Source organism: Prosopis cineraria, unplaced genomic scaffold (genome assembly GCF_029017545.1).
Source record: "Prosopis cineraria cultivar Desert tree isolate PC_DT_omini unplaced genomic scaffold, ASM2901754v1 PC8, whole genome shotgun sequence".
Taxonomy (NCBI): domain Eukaryota; kingdom Viridiplantae; phylum Streptophyta; class Magnoliopsida; order Fabales; family Fabaceae; genus Prosopis; species Prosopis cineraria.
Window position 1 is genome coordinate 18,453,377 of NW_026555339.1, and position 22,817 is coordinate 18,476,193.

Below are 22,817 nucleotides of genomic sequence, written 5' to 3' on the forward strand. Positions count from 1 at the left end.
ATGAAGTCCCACCTGTGCTCTTTTTGGTAATACTGCTATTTATTGTGTTTGTGTGTGTTTGCCATTTGAGGACCTGACAAATTATTGAGAAAAATACACAATACGCTCCAAAATGCAAAAATGGAATATAATGCGCAGTTTGTCCAAAGAAGAAAAGAAAGAATAAACTGTGCATGTGGTATACACCTACGCATATTTAAATTTTTATTTAAAAATATAAGACATTTTAAAGGGAACAATATTATTTAATAAGATAATTAATAATTTTTAAACAAATATCATCTTTTTTTGTCAATCTATCTCACTTAGAGGGGAGGGTTGAGTGATTTATTTATTAAAAATATTTTTTAAAAATTATTAATTATATATTAAAAACTAAAATACTTTATACTTTTTAACATCTAATTAAAAAAATCATACAATTATGCGCCGACGGCTGCAGCTATAGAGATTTTTTGTTTATAATAATAATATTGAAATATTGAGTTGAAAATTTTGAACAAAAAGTAAATACTGAATTTATTTTGGAGGAGGGAGCTCAGTTTATAACGAAAAAAGTTAAAAATAAAGAGAAGGATAGGCCACATGCCCACATCAATGGTGAGAGTTTTCATGGCTATCACATGGGGTTGCAAGGATTTTAAGGCCGTGGGCCGTAAAAATATTGGTCATTGCTTTCACATCCACCGGCTGTAGATTCACAATTTGCCAGGTCCTCAAACCGCAAACACACAAAAATACTACACACAATATTACCAAAAGAACAGAGGCTGGACTTCATTGTCCCACTAATTAATACTACCTCCCTTTTTATATATAAGAAAAATTATTACTTTTAATTTATTTTTCATACAAACAAAATTCCATATTTTTCAATAAACATTTATTGCAAACTTTTTAAATCATTCCTTATAATTTTATCATTCATAATCATATAAAATACTCTCTCTATCTTAAATTATAAGACACATTTAGCGTTTCAAAATATAAAATACTTTGATAAAAATAAGGTTTCATTAATGATACTTTTTTAATATTATTCTTCTCATATATTCTCTCTCTTCAATATTCTTTCATTAATAAAGTATTAAATGAAGGGCATTTTTGAAAGTTTATATTTTTGTCTTAAAAAAGTAAGATGTATTTAATGAGTTTTATTAGCATGTGAGATTTTATCTAAAAGTATCTCATAATTTGAAACGAAAGGAGTAATTGATGAAGCATTGATTAACACAATTAATAAAAGTTATTGTAATCCAAATCTTTTATTGTTAGACACAATTAATATAGTTAATTAATTTTCTTAAACTATGTAATATAGTTTTTTTCCTACAAATAAAAATGGAGGGAGTATTAATAATAATGCCATTTGTTAGCAAATGAACTGAAACAATGAAGAGCGATGATTCATAATTGGCTAAGATTGACTTGCCAATGATTTTGTCAGTATTTTTTATCTTTTTATTTATATATATATATACACATATAAATATTATTTTTTATTCAATTATTATGTCATTAATTTAACCATTGGTCCAACCACTTAAACGATGAGAACTGCAGCTTGCTAAGCTTTCTTATTTATCATTTAATTCGATTTTTAAAACTATCACAATAAAATGTCATAAAGTCCATAGACAATAGTAAATGAACTTTATAGTATTTTAGGGTGTGTTTTATAGTAATTTATAAAAGATACACGTATCTTAGTTTATTGATAATTTTCATTCATGGACTGAAGGTATTTTATTTAGGATCGTGTTTCGTTTATTGATTTAAAGTGCTTTTATATATTTTCAATTGAAATATTGTGATTTATAAAAGATACACATAAATTACAATTTAAAAATTATCTTTTAGGATCGTGCTTATCTTAAGGTTCTTCTTGGCAATGAAAATGGTATAATACTATAATATTTTATGATTTGTTGATAATTTATAAAATATCAATAGTGAATAACCATGAATAAGCACGATCTTTTTATTTTGACATTTCGCTATTTATTTAAGGAATGAGCGACCATTCTATTTTGTCTTTGTGGAATGCTCTCTGCCATATGTGGCTTGGAACCCATCTCTGTATATATTGGGAAAGCAATGGTAGTTCAAATAATGACAAAACAAACTTGTTTAGGAAATCTTACTCCAATTCCGGTTCCCATCATAATAATAAAGATTCCAGCAACCAAACCTGCATGGCATAAATGTTGAAGTTTTCTCACATCTACCTCAAACTTGATTAGATGTTGAGTCACCAGATTCATTCAAGAGATGAATTTTGAGTACTCCAGGGTTTGTTTTATTTCGTCATATTAAGAAAAGAAAAGACACATTGCAGGTATGTATATGTTTATGCTTTTCTAGCATTTTAGCTAACTTCATCTCAATTCTCTTCATCAAAAATTTTATTATATTAATTAAATTTATCATATGGTGTAGGTCTTTTGCATGTATATTATAGGGCAGCTTGAAACTCTGTTTCCTAAAGAGTATTGTAAGGAGATCCTACGTTTCTTATATAATCACCAAGTGAAGTTTCAAATCTGTATCTTTCATTAGATTAGAGTGTCAATCTTTCTATTTAGGTTAATGGCCATTTTTTCCTAAACTTTTTTTAAGGAGTGCTAGTCACTCTGTAGTGAAAGTTAAGGCAATATCCCCCTTAAATGAATTTTTTTTTTGAGAAGCAAAATTGCCCTTCCATGACCGCAAGGCATTTTGACCTATTTTACTGCCGTTTCACCATTAAAATTAGGCTAGTTATTGCCACTATCACATACTTCTAGCCCTTTTAGCCTATATCAGAATGTCACAATGCTTTGTTGTCATTGTGCATGGACCTAACAACTATTTCATGTTAGTAAATACTGGAAAAGATGATGGGTTTCTAATAGGAGGATGATTTTGCTCCTAAAAAAAAATTATTTAGGAGGAACCTAACCCACCCTTTAGTACAGGGTGCCCAACACACTTAAAAAAAAAAAGTTTTTGGGGGGAAATAATGGTGTTGCCCTTTTATTTATGTTGTGAATTTTCAAATCTAGCAATTTTTTATGGATGGAACATGCATGGAATTGAATAATGAAGATGGAGGGTGGGGACTACATATAGAGAGTCATAGCACTATGTTTTGCGCTACACTCAGCCATATATGTATTCACATTTTGGGAGAAGAGCCTGATCATGAGATTGAAGACAATGCTTGTGTTAGGGCTCGAAATTGGATTCTCAATCATGGTGGTGTTATTTACATACCCTCTTGGGGGAAGACTTGGCTTTCTATTCGTCTCCTTCATTATTTAGCAATTTTTGATATGTTACTTGGTTCACATGTTCTCTTCTTAATTAATCTATTTTTGCTTATTAATATGTTACTATAGATACTTGGTGTATTTGAATGGTTTGGATGCAAACCAATGCCTCCTGAGTTTTGGCTCTTGCCTTCATTTCTTCCCATGCATCTAGGTAATTCATCTATTTAATTCATTATTTGAAAAACATGTTAAACTAGCCAGTCAAACTAGTTGGATTGTCAACTAGAGCCATTAATGGCTCAGTTTGGACCAAAAAAAAAAATTTTTTCAAGGTTGAGCAAATTTTGATTAGAGTTGAGCCATTATTGAGTTGGAAACCAGAGTTGAATTGGGAAACAGAATGGTTTTTAGAAAATTGGATGGTTCTAAACATAATAATAAAAAAATATTAAAAATAAAAAAATAGAAAATTCAAATAGGCCTCTACTAAAAGCCAACTTCATTTTTGGACAATTCACACAAATATAATATGATTTAAGACTATTTTTTATGAAGATATTAACAACTATAAGTGTAAATGTAGATACTTTTGAGACTAATCATATTTAAATTAATCAAGATTCGCCTATATTTGATAAGTTATAAAGTTATAATTTATAACATTGTTAATTTATGGTGATGTTGTGTCATTTTATTAACAACTATATATATATATATATTGTAGATTTGTTTCTTATATTTATTTTATATATATATTTAATATTATTTTTTATTTAATTATCACATTACTAGTTTGATCGTCGGTCTAACTGGTTAGACCATAAAAGCCAAGAACCATTAGCTTTCTTAGTTCAACATTTAGTCCAGCCTTTTGATGTGATTAATATCCAACCATATAGTATGTACTCTTTGCTCAATCTCATCTCAATGCCATATATATCTTTAACATTGAATTTATTATTTTCTACCTTAATGAATTATTGCAGCTAAAATGTGGTTCTATTGCCGATATGTTTACATACCCATGTCTTATTTAGATGGAAAATGATTTGTGGGTCCAATCATGCCACTTATTCTTCAGTTAAGACAAGAACTTCATGTTCAACCTTGTCATCAAATTGATTGAAACAAAGTTCGCCACCTTTGTGCAAAGGTAATGTATTGCCTTCCACTGCTCTTGCTAGTTTTTCCTCTCCCCCCTTTTTCAATTAGTCACTCCTCTTTTCTAATAATGATATCAAAGTTAGGTTTTGCTCGAGACCTATAAGCTTGTTATTGCATATACATTTGAAGCCTAAAATGGGATTGGCCATGACGGCAGCAAGGACTTGTGTGGCTGCACCATTTGAAAACTGTAAAATTGTGCTAGCCATAAAGTAGGTACTTGGTGTTTAGGATGTCTTTGATATGGGGAACTTGTGAACTCACACTTAAGGGGAAGATTGTTAGATTGTCTAACTGTGAGTAGACTTAAGTTAAGTTGAGCTTAATAACTAATATAAAATAAAGAGGAAAGACACATCAACTTGAGGCTTGGGATTTTAAGTCAATTTGTGTTGTCCCTCTGCCAATTTTAATTAGGATCAAATTTATTGTTAAGTCCGCATGGTTAGGGATAATTAATGAACATTGATTATTGTTTAAATATTATAGGAGGATCTTTACTCTCCACATCCTTTGGTACAAGATCTCATGTGGGATGGCTTAATTGTACATATTGATTGAACCACTTCTTACTCGTTGGCCCTTCAACAAATTGGTTAGAGAGAAGGCCCTTCAAAGAACAATAAAGCATGTCCACTATGAAGATGAAAATAGTCAATACATCACTGCTGGATGCGTAGAAAAGGTATATTTTCATAGTTAATAAATTAAACATCAATTTCATTGAAGTTAATTTAATGTTGGAAATAGTAAAATTGCAATATTACAAAATGTCCTCCTATACTTGTTATAGCCCCTATGTATGATTGTTTGTTGGGTTGAAGATCCACATGGTGATGCTTTCAAGAAGCATCTTTCTAGGGTTCTGGATTATTTATGGGTTTCAGAAGATGGAATGACAATGCAGGTAAAAATAACAAATAATAACCATGATGACAAATTAAAATAATATTTCAATTTCACCAAACTATTTTAATGCAATTTTTTTATACTTTGACATGCATGCTGGCGTGTGTCTGTTTTAAAGTTATTAGTTTCCGAACTGTGTCTCTGTTCAGTTAAGTTCCCTTTTAGGTTCTTTTATTGTTTTTCTTGTCAGACTTTAACTTTATGACTTTCTTTCTTTTTTTTTTTTTATGTTGTTAATATATTTAATATTTTTACCCCATAAAAGGGCGTATGTCACCAACGTGAATGTCACCTTTAAAATTTTTCTTTCTAAAGTAATATTTAATTTACTTTTTTAAATTAAACTATAATAGTTTCGGGCTGATATTTATGTTCAGATTTTTTTCATCAAAAAAAAAATTGTGCAGAGTTTTGGAAGTCAAACATGGGATGCTAGCATTGCCATTCAAGCTTTGCTTGCCACAAACCTAATTGAACAAATTGCTCCCACACTTGCAAGAGGACATCATTTCATCAAGGAATCTCAGGTTTGTTTCATAATAATAATAAGAATGCTAAAGTGTATTTTTAATTTTCTAACTTTATATAAGGTTTCAATTTGACTTTTTAATTTTCTAAAACATTTTTCTATCTTTTAGTGCTGTCAATCATTTTTATTTTTAAAAAATAAATTAATATGTAAACATTTGAAAATGTTTTGTTAATTAATATTTAAAATTTAACATAGAAATTTTTTATTGTTGAAAGTAATGATGTTAATATTAAAAGACTGAAAAGATACTTTTGAAAATTAGAAGACCAAAATGAAACATTAAGTAAAATTAAAAAAATTAAAAGTGTACTTTCACCAAATAGGAAAACCTATTCATATGACTTCGTATTTGAGAAATCTCCGTATGCAAGTGCATGTGTTGTATATAATTACTTCTTTGGTCTTATTTATAGGACAAGGAAAGAGAATATTTATTTTAGTTCTATTTATAAAATACCTCAATAATTATTATATCTATCTTTACTCTTTGGCCCTTATTGAATGTTGGAAAGGTTATGTTTAATAGGAGTGCAATTGGAAACTTGTTTTTTAAATAGAATATATGAGGTTTGAGATTCTTTTTAAAATTTTGATAAAAATACTGAAAGTAACTTATGAATAGGACCTGAAGGAGTATATGTAAGCCCACGAGCTAGTGTAAAATAAATAAATATATAAAATGATGACCAATAACAATTTGTTCAGGTTAAAAATGACCCTTCTGGTGATTTCAAGAGCATGTATCGTCACATTTCAAAAGGGTCGTGGACCTTTGCTGATCAAGACCATGGATTGCAGATTTCAGATGGTACCCCAGAAGGTTTAAAGGTGATTAACTAGATATTAATTATGTATGTGTAATTTTAACTTTACATTATTATATATTTTCTCATATAATGGTAATATCATTGTTTGTTTTAGTGTTGTCTTCTTTTATCAAGGCTGCCTCTAGAGATTGTGGGCAAAAAGATGGAACCTGAGAGATTGTTTTATTCTGTCAATATACTATTATCATTTCAGGTGAATTTTTTTTATTGGAATCAATTAATAATATTTAATTCAATGTGTTGTACGAATTTATGAATATATTTTTAATTATTTGCAGAGTAAAAAAGGTGGTGTAGCAGTTTGGGAACCAATTACAGCTCAAGATTGGTTGGAAGTAAGAACTTGCACTTCATTAATATTTGAAGTGAACTAATGTTATGTTTGGATACATATGAATTTGGACAAAATCTCTAGTTTAGATACTTAAAAATTTATGAATTTTGATATACCAGTATGTGTATGAATTTGAAATACATGTGTGATATTTTAAATTCAAAATTCAAATCCAAATTCACTAATCCAAACACTATCTAAGTATATTTTAGACCTTGAATAAATATAAGTACTACTTACTAGTAAGAGTTAGGTCTAGTGAAAAAGATTAGTCTCTAAATATAAAACCCATTACAAAATCAAATGAAGTACTTTTTTCCTTCAAATTTCTCCTTTCTAATTATAATAATCTCTCCCTTGAAAGAAAATTACTTGATTTAGGATAGAGATTAAAATGCTTGAATGAAGGGATATTAATTATATTTTTTTCAATATTACCTGTGATGGGATATTAATTATATTTTTTCAATATTACCCTATTTAAACTCATTTATTATGAGAGAGAATGTAATGCAACTTTGAACAATTTTCATTTAAATAGAGATAAAATTGGAAGTTTATTGTATTTTGAGACAAAATTAATGACTTAATCATCTTTCTTTAGTTCTAATGAAGTAATTTAAGGTTTCTTATAATAGAGACAGGGGAGTATACAATACTTTAATTTTTTTCTTTTCAAAAAAGGTCTTGGTTAATACATTGATTAATTCAATAACCGGTGATAATATGTTAATTAATTTGCTTGTTTGAGATAGCAAGTATTGAATCCTGTAGAATTTTTGGAGAATGTCGTAGTGGAGCATTAATATGTTGAGTGCACTGGGACAGCAATTCAAGCTTTGGTTTTGTTTAGAGAGATATATCCAACACATAGAGAGAAAGAGATCAAGAATTTTATTGACAATGCTATAAGATACATTGAAGATACACAAACTGAAGATGGTTCCTGGTATGGAGGTTGGGGAATTTGCTTCATTTATCCAACGATGTTTGCACTTGGTGGACTTTTTGCAGCTGGAAAGACTTGTGACAATTGCGCCTCCATTCGCAAAGCTGTCAGCTTTCTACTTTCAACACAAAAACAGGATGGTGGGTGGGGAGAGAGTTATCTTTCATTCAAGGTGAATCAATTTCTTCTAGGTTAAAAATAAAGATAAAAGAATAAATTCACTCCTCAATTGTAGGTTCAGGAGCATCTAAGATCCTAAACTCAATTTTTGTGTAATGTTCCCCTTCAACTTGTGAAAAAAGTGCAATCTTGCTCTTACCATTAACAAAAGTTAGTTTTGACCACTAATTGACCAAAAAATGACATAAAAAATTACAAAAAAAAACACCAATAAAATTTTCTCTATCCTTTTCTATAATTCTCTAGGTCCTTATTTGTAATTTTTAAGTCATTTTCTGTAGCTTTTTATGTCATTTTCTTATCGATTAATTGTTAAAATTAACTTTTGTTAATGCTGGAGGTTAGATTATAACATTTTTAAAAGTTGAAAGAAAACATTGTACCAAAAATGTGTTTAGGGTCCCAGACATTTAGGAACCTATAGCTTAGGAGTCAATTTCCTCTTTTACCTTTTTAATAATGTTATTTTCTATTGACCATAATTACATAGTTTAATGACTTTGATGGATAATGCAGAAGTATCTAGCACTTGAAGGAAGTCGATCAAATGTAGTACAAACATCATGGGTTATGATGGTTCTTATTCATGCCGGGCAGGTAGTTCATTAAGCTTCTTCTTTAATTAGAACATTCTTGTTTAGATGATTTTAGACTATAAATATCATAGGCATGCATCTTGTTTTGGGTAAAGCTTCTCTCTTGGCTTTATACAAGGACCATTTTACCTTGAGAGAGAACCCAAATCATTTATCTATTGTCCAATAAACTCAAACATCTCATAATATAACTGAATATAGAAAATTCGACCCAAAATGGTTTAAAACACCCCATTCTTTATCCCATTCTAAAAAAAGTTAAGGTATAAATTTACCATGAAGAATTTTATGAGGAGCTACAGGTATCCTTAACTCAAGTATGGTACAAGTTTAATCATGAACTCTAAAAAATAGTGCAAAAATCCCTAATTCTTAATAGAGGCCGGTCAAATGTCAGTTGAATAAAGATTGTGAGTCCCACTTACCATTTCATGTGTAAATGGGATTAAGGGCAAAAATATCCAACATGTATTATACTATGGAGAAATTTTAAGCTAAATTAATGAGGTCTAAAGTTTTCCTTAATTTCAGTAAAACATGCTAGAAATAACTTATAAATAGAATCATAGAAAGTATATGTCTTTCCATTTTTGCACGTTCAGTCAAATAAAATTTTAGTGTTTCTTGTATTCATAGTCAACATTGATAAAATGTAGCTTTGTTATGGATTGTGGATTTTTGCACCATTTTTAGGATTGATTGACAAAATTGCACCATAGTGTATTGCTTTATGTATATTAACTTATTTACTTGCAGCATAGTAGATGAGTCCCACAACCCTTAGTTCATTGATGTTTGATGGCCTCTGTTGTAGATTGGAGATTTTTGAACTGTTTTTCAGGGTTCATATGTAAAATTGTGCCATGCTTAAGTTAAGGATGTCAGTGACTCCTCATTGAACTATGAGTATATTTGCATCTTGATCCTTCTAAGAAAAAGACCAAATTTCTACAAATATGAATGAACAATGCCTCTAAGTCCTTGATTCATTATGCATTTATTTGAGTTGATGTAGGCAAATAGAGATCCAACTCCTCTTCATCGTAGAAAAGTTCTAATCAATTCTCAATTAGAAGATGGGGATTGGCCACAAAAAGTGACTCTCTCTCTCTCTCTCATACTTATTTGATTAATATAGCCAGTTAAATATAAAATTGAAATTAAATATTTGTAAGTTATTTTGTAGGAATCGACGGGAGCTTTTTTGAGTAATTGCCTAATACATTATCCAATGTATAGAAACGTCTTCCCACTGTGGGCTCTCTCTGAATATTACAAGCAAATTCCATTGCCGGTCCAAGCATCATAAGCAAAGTTGGCACGCTTCATATTGCAAATTAACTAAGATTCGATGTATTTGAAATATAAGGATTTGTTCAATTATCTTGTAATCTGAATGAAGCACATCCCAAGTGCACAATATACAATAGGGATGAAGAACAAGTTATCAATAGGGGTTGTTTTTTAATTATTATATAAATGCTTTAATGGTGTGTTTGAATGTACGAGGATTTGGATTGGGACAAAATTCTCCATTTATATACATAAAAGTCTTTGGATTCCAAATCCAAATCTATGTCTTATTATAACTTATTTATAATTTCAAATAGAATTCAAATCTATCAATACAGACACTACCTAATATCTTACTGCTGAAACCTCAATGCTTCTCAGTTTTCTTCACCTATGAGGCAAATGTGTTCTAGTTTTGTCCGATATGGTTTTAGTTCTTCCATTACTTTCAGATGTTGCCCCTCCGGATTACCCTTTCCATGGGCAGAACGGATCCGTCCTCACTTAAACGGTGGCTGATGAACTAGACAGAATTAAGGGTGGGCATATGCCCCACTCAAGTTTGTATTGTGAATTTTGAAAATTTGCACATTCTATCTCCATAATTTTGAACCCACTAGCTAGATCAAAATAAAACATGTTTGGGTTATAGAAAATTTAAACTTTTGATATTCTATTTAAGTTTAATAGATTTTAAATTCCTTTTTTTTTCTTATAACAAAAAAGTTTAGGTAAGTTGGGTCCCATGGGTTCACCAAGGTCAAGGCATGTTTCCCAATTTAAAGAGTGCTTACAGAAATACTTACAAATTGGCTACTAACAAGGTCCTCAATTTTAAATTCTAATCCTATTAAATTAAAATTTATATTATTAATTTTTTATGTAAAAGTTTATATTATTTTGATAGTATTTTAGTTTTAATTTTTATTATTTTTATATTTTACACTCCCACAGATTTAGGGTCCGACGTCTGCCCCTGCACTTAAGTGAAATGTGGGGAAAAAAACTTGGAAGTGTTGAAGCTGATATTTGATTTACGAGTTCTAGCTTTTGGTGCTTGTAAAACTATTAGACTTACCAAAGTAAACAGATACACAGTTGATAGCAAAGAGGATATCATTTAATATTCCTATATCAGCAAAACAAGGAAATCCGCCTCTAGTCATCAAAACGTCACAATTCACAGACAAGACAATTCTCAGGAAAATAATATAATGGGATATCCATGCACTATTATTGATTCAGAAATTCCTCAAAAAAATTTACAAGATGAGGTTTGAAATACAAAATTTCAAATCTAAAATTCAAATCCAAATCTATCAATCCAAACACTACTTGAGTGTAATTCTCCTTTTCTTCTAGTCCAGATTGTACCATATCACATGCCTAAATAGATCAATACCATATGGAAAGGAGTTCACTTTTGGCTTTGTTCCTTGTATTCTAATTAGTAAAATTGACAATTCATGAATCGAATCAGCCAAAATTGATAAAAATATAATATCTAAAATGTATCTTTTAGTTTCATTGTACTGAATCAGAAACCTTCATCCCAATTAAGCCTTTCAAAGAATTTCTCCGTCAAATTTTCAGATATACATATATATATATATATATATATATTCATATAAAATTAATATTATTTGTCCGAAATCGTAAAGTACAAAATAGAAAGTGATGAACTTAATCATACGAAAAGGAATGAAACAAACATTCAAAACAATTTCAAAACGAGTAAATTTCATATTGTCTTCAAAGTAATATTTGTTCCTTATTTTAGTAGCAGAATATTCATAAAGTCGCTTCTAAAATTTTATCCAAGGTATACCTAGTGAGTGAACTTGTTGCAGACAAATACATACAGTTTTGAAACTACTTCCAATGAATTCAAATGATGTGTTTGGATTAATAGGGATTTGGATCAAATCACTCATTTGGATATATAAAAATTTATGGATCCATTTCTTATTGTATTTTCTTTATAATTTTAACTTCCCTCTACGCCCTTGGTAATAGAAATTTTAGTTACTCCAAACCTCTCATTCTTTTTGTGATTTTACTATTGATGCCTCTATGATACTCATATTTTTTCTTATTTCTCATCTTCATCTCTCATTGATTGAAACATAGAGATAAATTCATCATTTTCAATTTTTTTCTTATTTCTTCATTTAAAAATTTTTAAACTACCCAGACAAAGAATTTTAAATGTAAGATTTGCAATGCATGCAAGATTTTAAATCTGAAATTTAAATCTAAATTCTTCAATCCAAATGCTACCTTTAGAAAATCCATAGATCTTTTATTGATTAAATAATGTCAAAAAATTATTAAAAAATACATACACACAGATATACACTTATATGCATAAACATGCATAAACATAATTTATGTGTCTACAAACGCATATGTCAATTGTTTAGCATATTCTCAACGATGGTATCAATGCTCAAGGATCTCCTTAAGAATCAAATCATCAATTAGGTTATTTTCTATAATTTTTTAGTCAACTAACAGTCAAAGTTAATTTGGGGGAAGATTGTCATGATTTTAAATGTTGGGCTCATTTGTTTAAGATTACAAAATACGTAATTTTTAGATAGTTTAGAGATTTTATAAAAAGAGACTTATTTTGTAGAGATTCTATGTTTGGTTGCAACAATTAAAAAAGTGATTAGTTAGTTATTTTTAAATTTAATAATATCTTTCTTAATTTTTGTTTTATAAAAATAATTTATTATTATATTATTTTAAAATTTTATGATATCCTTGCATATTCTGCCTTTTTAAAACAACTCTCTCACCTACAGCATTAGATGATTTTCAGAAGTTACTCACAAAATAGATTAAAAAAAAACAAGTAATTTTTTCACGAAATAAGCAAAAGCAAACAAGCCCATTTAGAAGTAAAAACGTACAAAAAATAAGTTTAATATTCCAAATGTTACCTACTCCTCCGGTCCTAAATATTAGCCACCTTCTAGAAGCATAATTTGGTCCACTTTATAAGTTATTAGTTGGTAGAATTATTTTGTTTCAAATTGAAAATCCCAAACTACTCTTAAAAAGTAAGTTTAATATTCCAAATGTTACCTACTCCTCCGGTCCTAAATATTAGCCACCTTCTAGAAGCATAATTTGGTCTACTTTATAAGTTATTAGTTAATAGAATTATTTTGTTTCAAATTAAAAATCCCAAACTACTCTTAAAAAGTAAGAAAGAGAGAGACAGAAAAATAATATTATATAATTGGCTTATGTTTTGCTTTTTATTCGAGGGTTATGTTTGGAATTTCACTTCCTTTTATTCTTTGTATTTTTATTGTATTGATTTTGATGAGTTGGTAGAAATGACTTATAAATAGGATCAGAGAGAGTATAATTTAAGGGACAAATTGTCATTTTGCCCTCTATATGTGTGTGTGTGTGTGTGTAACAACGTAACAACATAAACAATGAGAGTTCATAAATTTTAGGGAAAAATATATAAGTAGGTCCTTATAATTTCACTCAATTTGGAATTATGTTCTTGTAGTTTATTTTATTTTAATTGAACTCTTATAGTATGATCAATTAAAGTTTTTAATCTCTGAAGGTTAAAACTCTTAAATTTTTCTTTTAAAAAATTAAGAATTTTTATATTTTTATTAAATGATTACATAACTCTAGAATTAATTACACAATTTTTACAATACAAAATATATATAACTAGGCTGTCTTGTAAATATTATTTTTATAGATTTAATTTTCATTAAAATTTTAATAAAATATAAACTTTTTTATCTAATCAAATTTTCTTTTTTCATTTTGGGCTAGAAGTATTAAATTATGTTTTCTATAAACTCCAAAAGTATTTTTGTTTTGTGAAATTTAATAATTCCTTATTAATTTAACCTGAAAACAAAATTGAAAATTGAACAAAATTAAAAGAAATTGAAGATTAATTTTTCCTAAATTTTATTTGCTTTAAGGTTAATGAGCAAAATAGACCTTGAACTCTTACTCGACAAGTGCCTTGAACCTTGAACTCTTAAAATGTGTAAAATAAATCTTAAACTTTTAAATTTATAACAAATTAAACCTTACCATTATCTTTTTTTAAATATCATTACTATTCATTGTTATGTTCACTGTAGGCCCTAGTTAATTAGTATCAAAGACCCTAAACTATTATACTAGTAGCGTTTTGGACCCTGAACATTGAAATTTCGAGCAAATTATTCCACTATTTATGCATAGAACATTGACTATTATATAAATCAAATGAGGCTCAGTGTGGTTCACGTCACCACAGTGAATGTATTACAATGTTTTTTAAATGATTAATATCTCATGCTTTTATATACTCTATAACTCTAATTTAGTCTTATTTTGACTAATATTTATTTATTTAATGGTAAAAACTTGGGAACCTATTTGAAGAGAAGTTTAAGTGCCCGTTTGGATTTCAGTTGGATATAATAGATTATGAAAATAATTGACTAAGTGATAGATTTGAATCATAATTGATTGTGTTATAATTCAATCTATTTAGATACTATTTTTTTAAAATTAATTTTAATAGAATTGATGTATGAATAATTATTTAGAATCAATTTTAGTTGTATAAATTACTATAAAAGATATTACTTTTTAAAATTAAATTATTGATAAATTTGTATCTAATATTATTAAATTTGTTTCTGAAATGAATTTTAATTTTATTAAATTTTGTGCCTTTTTTATAATTTTTTAGGTCTTTTTTTGTAATTTTTCCCAATGTCTTTGATTAGCTTTTCCCCATAAGTTTGCAAATATAGCTTCCAAAAAGAATTAATTTTAACACTAATAACCGATTAATGACAAAAGGTGATGTTTGGATTTTTTTTAGTTAATTAATTTTTTCAGCAAAAAAATGGATTATTTGCCTAACCAAACAAGCACTAAGTATTATAGGATTTTACAGACGATGGATGCAAAAACTGACAATTTCATCAATGAATTTAAAACCTAAAGTAATCGGTTAATTAAAATTCTATAATATTTAAACTTCTTTTCCAATGGGATCCCAAGTTTTTACTATTAAATAAAAACATTATTTAAAACAAGACCAAATCAAAGTTATAGAATATATAGAAGCAAGTGACATCAATCAATTGGAAAAACATTGCAAAAAAAAGGGCAAAAAATATTGTCATTTCACAAAATTACTTGCGATTGTTGTCCACCAGAGGACTTGTGATAAGCAAACATAAATATTGAACGTGATAATAACTAATTGGCTTATGATTCTTGATATATATATATATATATATTTTGAGTTTAATTATATATAATCTTCTTCTTTTTTCTTTTTTCTTTTGTTTTTTTTTTTTGCTACTAGCTTTTGGCAATGAGAGGTGAACACGCAAGATGTGAAAAGGTTTTGGATGCAAATCAGTGTCTTCTTGTGAAGTGCCAAGAGGATTGCTTTAACCTTAAAAAAGAACAAGGAGGTCGTGGAATATGCATAGAAACCGGAAACAACCCATCAAGACATTATCAATGTCAATGCATCTATAATTGTTGGACTCTCTATTATTTTCTTGCTATTAATTACAACAAAATATCGCTCAATATCATAGGTATATGTGTTCTGTTTGTGAACACACTTTCGTGTGCGTTCATAATTGAGTAATAACAAATCAGGGCTATATATATATATATGCTCGTGTTTAATTTCTCTTTACCTTGTCATGTGTTGTTTATGCAACAAATCATAGTAAACCCTAAGACCCTATTTGGTAGGTGGTGTTAGAACGGTGGAATTGGGATTGAGATTGGCAAGTTAACCCCCTTTTACAATATTTGGTACGATAGATTGATTGTTACTTGGGATTGTTAAAACCCACTTAGATGGGATAGGGTAAACCCATGGGTAAGGCGGTATTGGAAATTTGATCATGGAATTGGAACTTTTCAAACCAAATTGCCTCCCTTCTAATAAACCGCCACTGTCAAAATGTCGCCTCTCTCACATATCTCCAATCACCTACTCCTCCCTCTTCTGAGGCATGGTGGGTGGCCATTCATCAGAAAAATTTTAGAGTATGAGAACATAACCTATGAATGTCTATTTATAATTGCTCGTCCGTCTTCAATTTGACGACGCACCTGTGAGTGCTTGAAAGAAAAATGACAGTGAGACAATGATGTGTAGAAAGCACAAAGGAGATAGAGGCATAGAGCATTGAGCATGGAGCAGAAAGCATGAAGAAGAAAGACAATGATGTTTTCATTTAGCGATGACAAGCAAAAAGCAAAGCAAAGAGTAGATGAAGGAGAAGTTCGATGAGATGAGGTACAATGTTGGGATGCACGATGAGAAAAGGTTCAAAGCCTTCATCTTTGTCTTCAATCTTCATCTCTTCAACACAAATATGGAGAATGAGATTGAGAGGTTTTTATTTTTGCTGAGGAAGCTTGAATATGGTCAAAGGCTTTTTTTTCTCACAAGGGTATCATAGTCTTTTGTAATTATATATATATATATATATATTAAATAAAAATTATTTAAGCATAGCCATGCCATACCAAACATGCTTTTTAAAACTTATTATTCCCATTCTCAATACCACTCTCACTCCCATTCCCATTTCCTTAAAACCTATCATTTGTACCAAACAAGGCCTTGTGATTCAAGTGGAAAGAAATTTGATTAGTATTATTTTTTTGTTGATTTAGGTAGCAATTTCGACTAAAATAAAAGTAAAAGAATCGCTTTCATAATTTATAATACAAATATTTTGCATTTAGCTTTGGTTTGGTTTGGTTTGATAGAAAATACTCTTTCCATTAAAAAATGTAAGGTATTTTTAACCAAATTCTATCCCCCAATAAAGTAGTTGCTTGTCTTTAAACATTTCACTTTAAAAAAAATATAAAGCAATTTATTCAATAGGAGTACTTTTAGGAAACAAAAAGATAATGATTACATATTAAAAGATTAAAAAATACCTTATATTTTTAAATAGGTGGAGTTATTGTTGTTATTATTCTTGATTTGGATTTTTTATTTTCTTGTTTAAGTTACATATTGCCATAAGAATCAATTAATGTATCATAATTAACACAATTCACCCTTCATATCCTTAATTAATATCACCTCATACATTTATTATTTTTCTAATTTGCAAAAAATGGAGCGAGTATCTCGAAAAAGGGCCGGACAGAATTTTCATCCCATGTCCATGTTCAAATTTGCTGTCAATGTGGTTATATAGGTAGGTGATTTGTAAGTATATTAGTAGGTGATCTTTGAAGTTGGAGGCATATCTTGCTTCTAGTAAGTTTTAAGACCCAACTCACCTAAATTTTTTATTTAAAAATTATGATTTCTTAGAAGAAATCGGAGCATTAAATGAAAAATAGACCAAATAAATTAAAATACAAGACTAGGGGAAATCTAAAAACTTCGTAAGAATTGAAGTTGCAAATCCAAAAAAAGTTTCCTATCCTAATATTTTTTAAAAATTTTATACTACTAAAATGTAAGCTTGTGTGTTGCACAAGTTGAAAAAATGACTAGAATTATTTATAATATATCAATTTATATATCACTATTACACCATAATATAAATTATATACATTGATGATTGATTTGAATAAAAAAGAACATAAATCACAATAAACAAAACAAAAGAAAGAACGAAATGTTGAGATTGGTAAAAGAAGTAGACGAATTGATTTTTGACCAAAAAATAAGTATAAATAAAAACATACTTTTTTATACTAAAAAAAGTTCACCACCAAGCTCGGACATGGAAAATATGGGCTTATTTGGCAACATGTTCTGAGAACAGTTTTCTGTTCTCCAAAACAAAAGAATAAAAAAATGTGTTTGGTAACATGTTTTCAAAATGTGTTTAGAGAACAAAAAAATAAATTATTATTTTGGAGAACAGAAAAATGGAAACAACTTTCAGGTGTTCCGGGATTATTGTTCTGGAGAATAAGGAATAATGAAAAAAATACCTATTTTTATTTTTTTTTGTTTTCAAAATATATTTTACAAAACACAGATTCTCAAAACAATAAAATAAAAATAATTTCAAACAGTCCCAATATTTCTTATTTCAGGAGTATCAAAGCCCAACTAGCAATAGATAGGCCTAAGTCCATTTATCTTAATTTTTTCTGAAATGGGAGAAGCCGCAGGCTTGAGACCATACTGAAGAAGCTAGAACGATGCCGGGAGAACAAATCCGAGAGGCTTGAAGTTAGTTTCCAAGGTAATATTCTAAGTTTTCGCATGCTTATTTTGATTCCCTATTTCCGTTACAAATTGTGGCTGAAGTAAGAAGGACGAGGAAGTAAAGATGGTCTGAATTGAGAATTTAGGTTATCGTCTTTTGTGGATTTTGGTTGTAGCATCCATACAGAGTTGGTATATCGTCCCCTTCCTCAACATTTCTATAGTTCATATGATTTAACCTTGCCTTTTGAATAAACTTTATGCTAAAATGCTAAGAAAATGATTGTCTGATAGTTTGTAATATTATGTATATATATATATATTTTTTTTTTGCTTTCTAGATGACTTTATGGTAACTTCTTATGGCAATGCTTACTGATCACTTTTACTATTGCTATTGCTGCTGCTATAGAGTTAAAGACTATTTCTGCTCCTTTTATTTTATTTTTCTAAAGACTTTTTGTGGTTTTAGACTTCTCATTCTTGAAAATCTAGCCGAGAATTTCCCATAGACTTGCCTTCCATACTATCTATATTCTTGAATTAAGAGGGCATTGGTGTTAAGGGTGACTATAGTTAGAATTGATGAGCTTAGTACTTAACAGTTTAGCTGGTATGCATGCCTTACATGAACTTTAATCTTGTGTGAAGGCTTATAAAAAAATACCCTTTAACCGTGGCCTAATAAGCATGGGCTAATGATTGTCTATGTTAAGCTTGAGGAAATGATCCTTAGCTCTGGCTTTGCATGTGAAAATTGTTCTTGATGCTGTAAATGATTTAATTCTGGTTTTGCTTGATAAAATAATTGACCCATTGGCCTTGGCTTTGCATGATAAAAAAATGTTTTAGTGACAGTAAATGTGTAGGTATTGTTTAAATTATAAAATGCTTCATATTCATATATTTTATGCATCTGTGATTGAGTTTAGTTTCTGTATAGGCAGATTCTATTTTGGGGTATGTAGTTATGAATTTGGGTAATGGGAGTGATTTTATTACTTACAATCTCCATTTACTTATATATACAACTGGCATCAGAGTTTCGTTTCATGCTCTAGCTGTTTCCTCAAAAGCATAGCTCGTCGTCCATAGTTTCATGTAGGTATCCTAATTCTCTTCACTGTTTCCTAGTGAACGGCTTGCAAGTTTAACCACATAACATGTGTCGTGTACACAATATTGCATACATCAAATTACCAACTATACTTGAGTATGGGACTTTTTCCATGTGTTTTATGTTGAATTCCTTTGTAGGTCACATGCTTTTTCATAAGTTATGACCTTTGATTACATGGTGTCTATGAATTTATAGTCTTTCTTGTTAAAAGGCTTAAGGATTTTACTTATGTAGGTCTTCTGTGACATAGAGTAGCCTCTTTGAGCGACTTCTTTTTATCTTGACTCCCAAGATATACTTTGTTTCGCCCGTCCTTCATTTTAAAGTTCAAAGATAATCATTCTTTGATGGTTTTATAACTACCTTTAAGTTATCTCCACAGACACATTTCTTATTTAGGCATAGTTCCTAGCTTCCTCTCTTGCTAATTTGATCATTTGATTTTGACCAATGTATCATAATCTAGTATGCTATATATCACATTTACATTTGATGAACTCAAAATAACAAAGCAAGAACTTGAATTAAAATCATAATCAAACAATAAAAGAAACCAACCGTCTTAAATAAAACCAAAAACAAGGAAATTGGTCCCATCACAATGTTTGTGACATAATTGTGAATATTAACATTAAAATGACACTTAACTAAAGAAGTAAAAAATACATGATTTTGTTGGATATCTAGAGCGTACAGCACATCATATTGTGCTAGGGTTTGTCCTTCTTGCAATGTCAACTTGCAGATTCCAACCCCAAAAATGATTATATATTAATAAAGATATATTGTGAAATGCTATAGATTGAATTGGTGTTGTTGTACTCTCTAGCTAAGGAGGTTTTCTTTGTGTTAAGTTTGGTAAGAGATAACCATGTTTAATTTTAACTTGTGTATCTGATGAATTGGTTTGAGTATTTTCTATAATATAATAATATTGGTGTATGTATATATTGCTAAGCATAATAATCTGTACTTGTTAAGAATTTTATTGATTGACAAGGATATGGAGTTTTAAACCAAAATCTTACATGTATTTTTGTAAGGAGTTAATAAATGTTGATTTTAGATATGCAATGAATACATGTTTTGTGAATTGTTATATGGAATGGAGTTGTATGAATTATTGGTCGTTATTGTGTAATGGGTTAATTCTTTTTTTTTTCACCATGTGGTATGCTACTACTAGGCACCCAGTAATTGGTTATTCTTTAAGGCCCTTAGTATCTCATTTTCTTAGCCAGAATTAAAGGGACCCTTGATAGATAAGGCACATCTTTAAGGAGTGTTCATGAAAGGAAATACATGGACCGGTGATGAGCTTTGCACCTTTAACCAGGCTGCATTTTATTACCATTAGTGAGTTTGAAGATATTTAGTCAAACGGATGGGCCCAATTTAATTATAATAGTCAATAGAATCAATCATGGTAATAAGGAGGACATAAGGAAAGATTTGTGTTATTATATTTGATTTATGATTATTGAAATTGAAAGCATGGTATGTGTGTGAGATTTGAAACCATTAATTTCACTTAATTGACTCTAAATCAACCTTGTATGCTTGTAGAAATTGAACCATGGTTACTGGACCCTGTGCTCATTATAAAATTTTAATAATTTTAGGTGAGGTTTCTTTCACAACAAAGAGGAAGAAGGCAGAGAACTGAGGCTTGATTTGTATACCCTCTAATTTCCACTTGTGTTAAACTTGTTTATTGCCAGCTTAGAGCCCCATTGTATTTCATTACTTTTGATTTATGTTTATATAACTGTTTTCTACTAGGAGTGCTGTTAGTTGTGGTCTGAGGCCTTGGATGCTACTGCACATGATTGTTTTTGAGAAACTATTTTAATGGATTTGTTTAGATGTATAATTGTAGTATATTTTTGGCAAGTGGATTATTTGAAGTATGTTGAGATTATTTTGTCTTGAGCTTTAAATATACCTTGACTTGCTGGATTTGATTTAGATATAGTTTGATACATAATGAGGATTTATTATTTTTATTTTTATCTAATCATGGTAGACTCTTCTATCATGATAGGGATTTTGCATTGTTTCAAGTTATTTGTTCAATTCATAATAATTTTGGTTGTAGTTTAATCTTTTCTATCAAGATTAGTTTGGTTTATAACTGCATTTACGATCCCTTTACAAGTATGACTGACTTTTTGTTCTTATTTTCCATGGATGTTGACTTGTTAATTGGTTCAATTTTTTTATCATGGTAATTATTTTTATTTGTTTGTCTTTCTAATATCATAGTAGTGTTGGTTAAAATGTGTTTTTGGAAATTAGGTGTTGCAATTTGGAAATTAGTTTGTTTTTATTCGATAAAAGGTGATTTGGAAAAGTAGGTGATATATTTTGATATCAAAGCCCTCACATTTAAGATTGTGGTTGGTTGTTACATCATTCATTAGATATAATAGGAATACACAATGTTTGTACAATTGCTTTTCCTTAAACTAATTAGATAGTTGGGTTGTGTGATTGGTATATTGTTAGGTTTTAAACTTTTTCGGTTGACTTGCATCTTTAGGAGAGGAGAAGATGGTGAACACACGTCGTACTCAAACTATAAATAACCATCTACCTTAGGACAACGATGTTCTCTTGAGTGAGATAAGGGATATGATTTTAAGAATTAAAGAGAAAGTGGAACAACATGAGGAGAAGTTGAATCGAATTAGATGACAGGGTAATAAAGATAATATTCTTAAGAATGACAAACTTCCTAGTGACAATCAATTAAAAGTAGGTCACTCTATAGAGGACCAATCAAGGGGTAAAGGTTTTTCACAATAGTAGCATCATACAGTATCCAACGTGTCAGTATGGAAGATCTTCTGCATCCACCTACCTTTGATGGTTCCTTTAAGCCATCAATTGGCAAGGCATGGATCGATCAATTAGAAATAATTTCACTGTGGTTAAGTGTACTTCAGAACAAAAGGTAATGATGTTAGTGTTATTATTAAGAAGGAGTGTAATGAATTGGTAGAGAGGTGTAAGGCCTATTGATGAGTCATGGATTTCTTGGGAGGAGTTTAAAGCCAAATTCTCTGGATTCTACTTCCCCCCAGAATTGTTGCAATATGAAGAAGAGGATGAATTTCATGCCTTTAAACAAGGAAATCTTGATGAGGAAGAGATTGGGAATGAGCAAAGGCAATATTCTAAAGGTAGATTCTCTTTTATGGGTCCTTTTGGAGGTATTAGCCAAAAAAAAAATAGTTACCATTTTAGAAGTCGAGGGAGCTCAAGGCAGAGAAGGGGTAACTTCCAGAGAGGGTCTAGGCAGAGAGTTTGTTTCAAATGTGGCAAGGTTGGTCACATAGCTCATTTTTTTTTTTAAGGAAGGCCAGTAAGGTACACTAGAGGCTTGCATCACCATTCCTGGCAGAGTATTCACCACAACTTAAGAGGAGGTTGGAGCATCTTTGA

At 29.6% G+C, this 22,817-nt stretch overlaps 1 pseudogene; it reads left to right on the plus strand.

The window, feature by feature from the left end:
- Window positions 1-3,125: 3,125 nt before the first annotated feature.
- LOC129318210 (beta-amyrin synthase-like) overlaps window positions 3,126-22,817 on the plus strand; it is a 120,995-nt pseudogene continuing 101,303 nt past the window's right edge.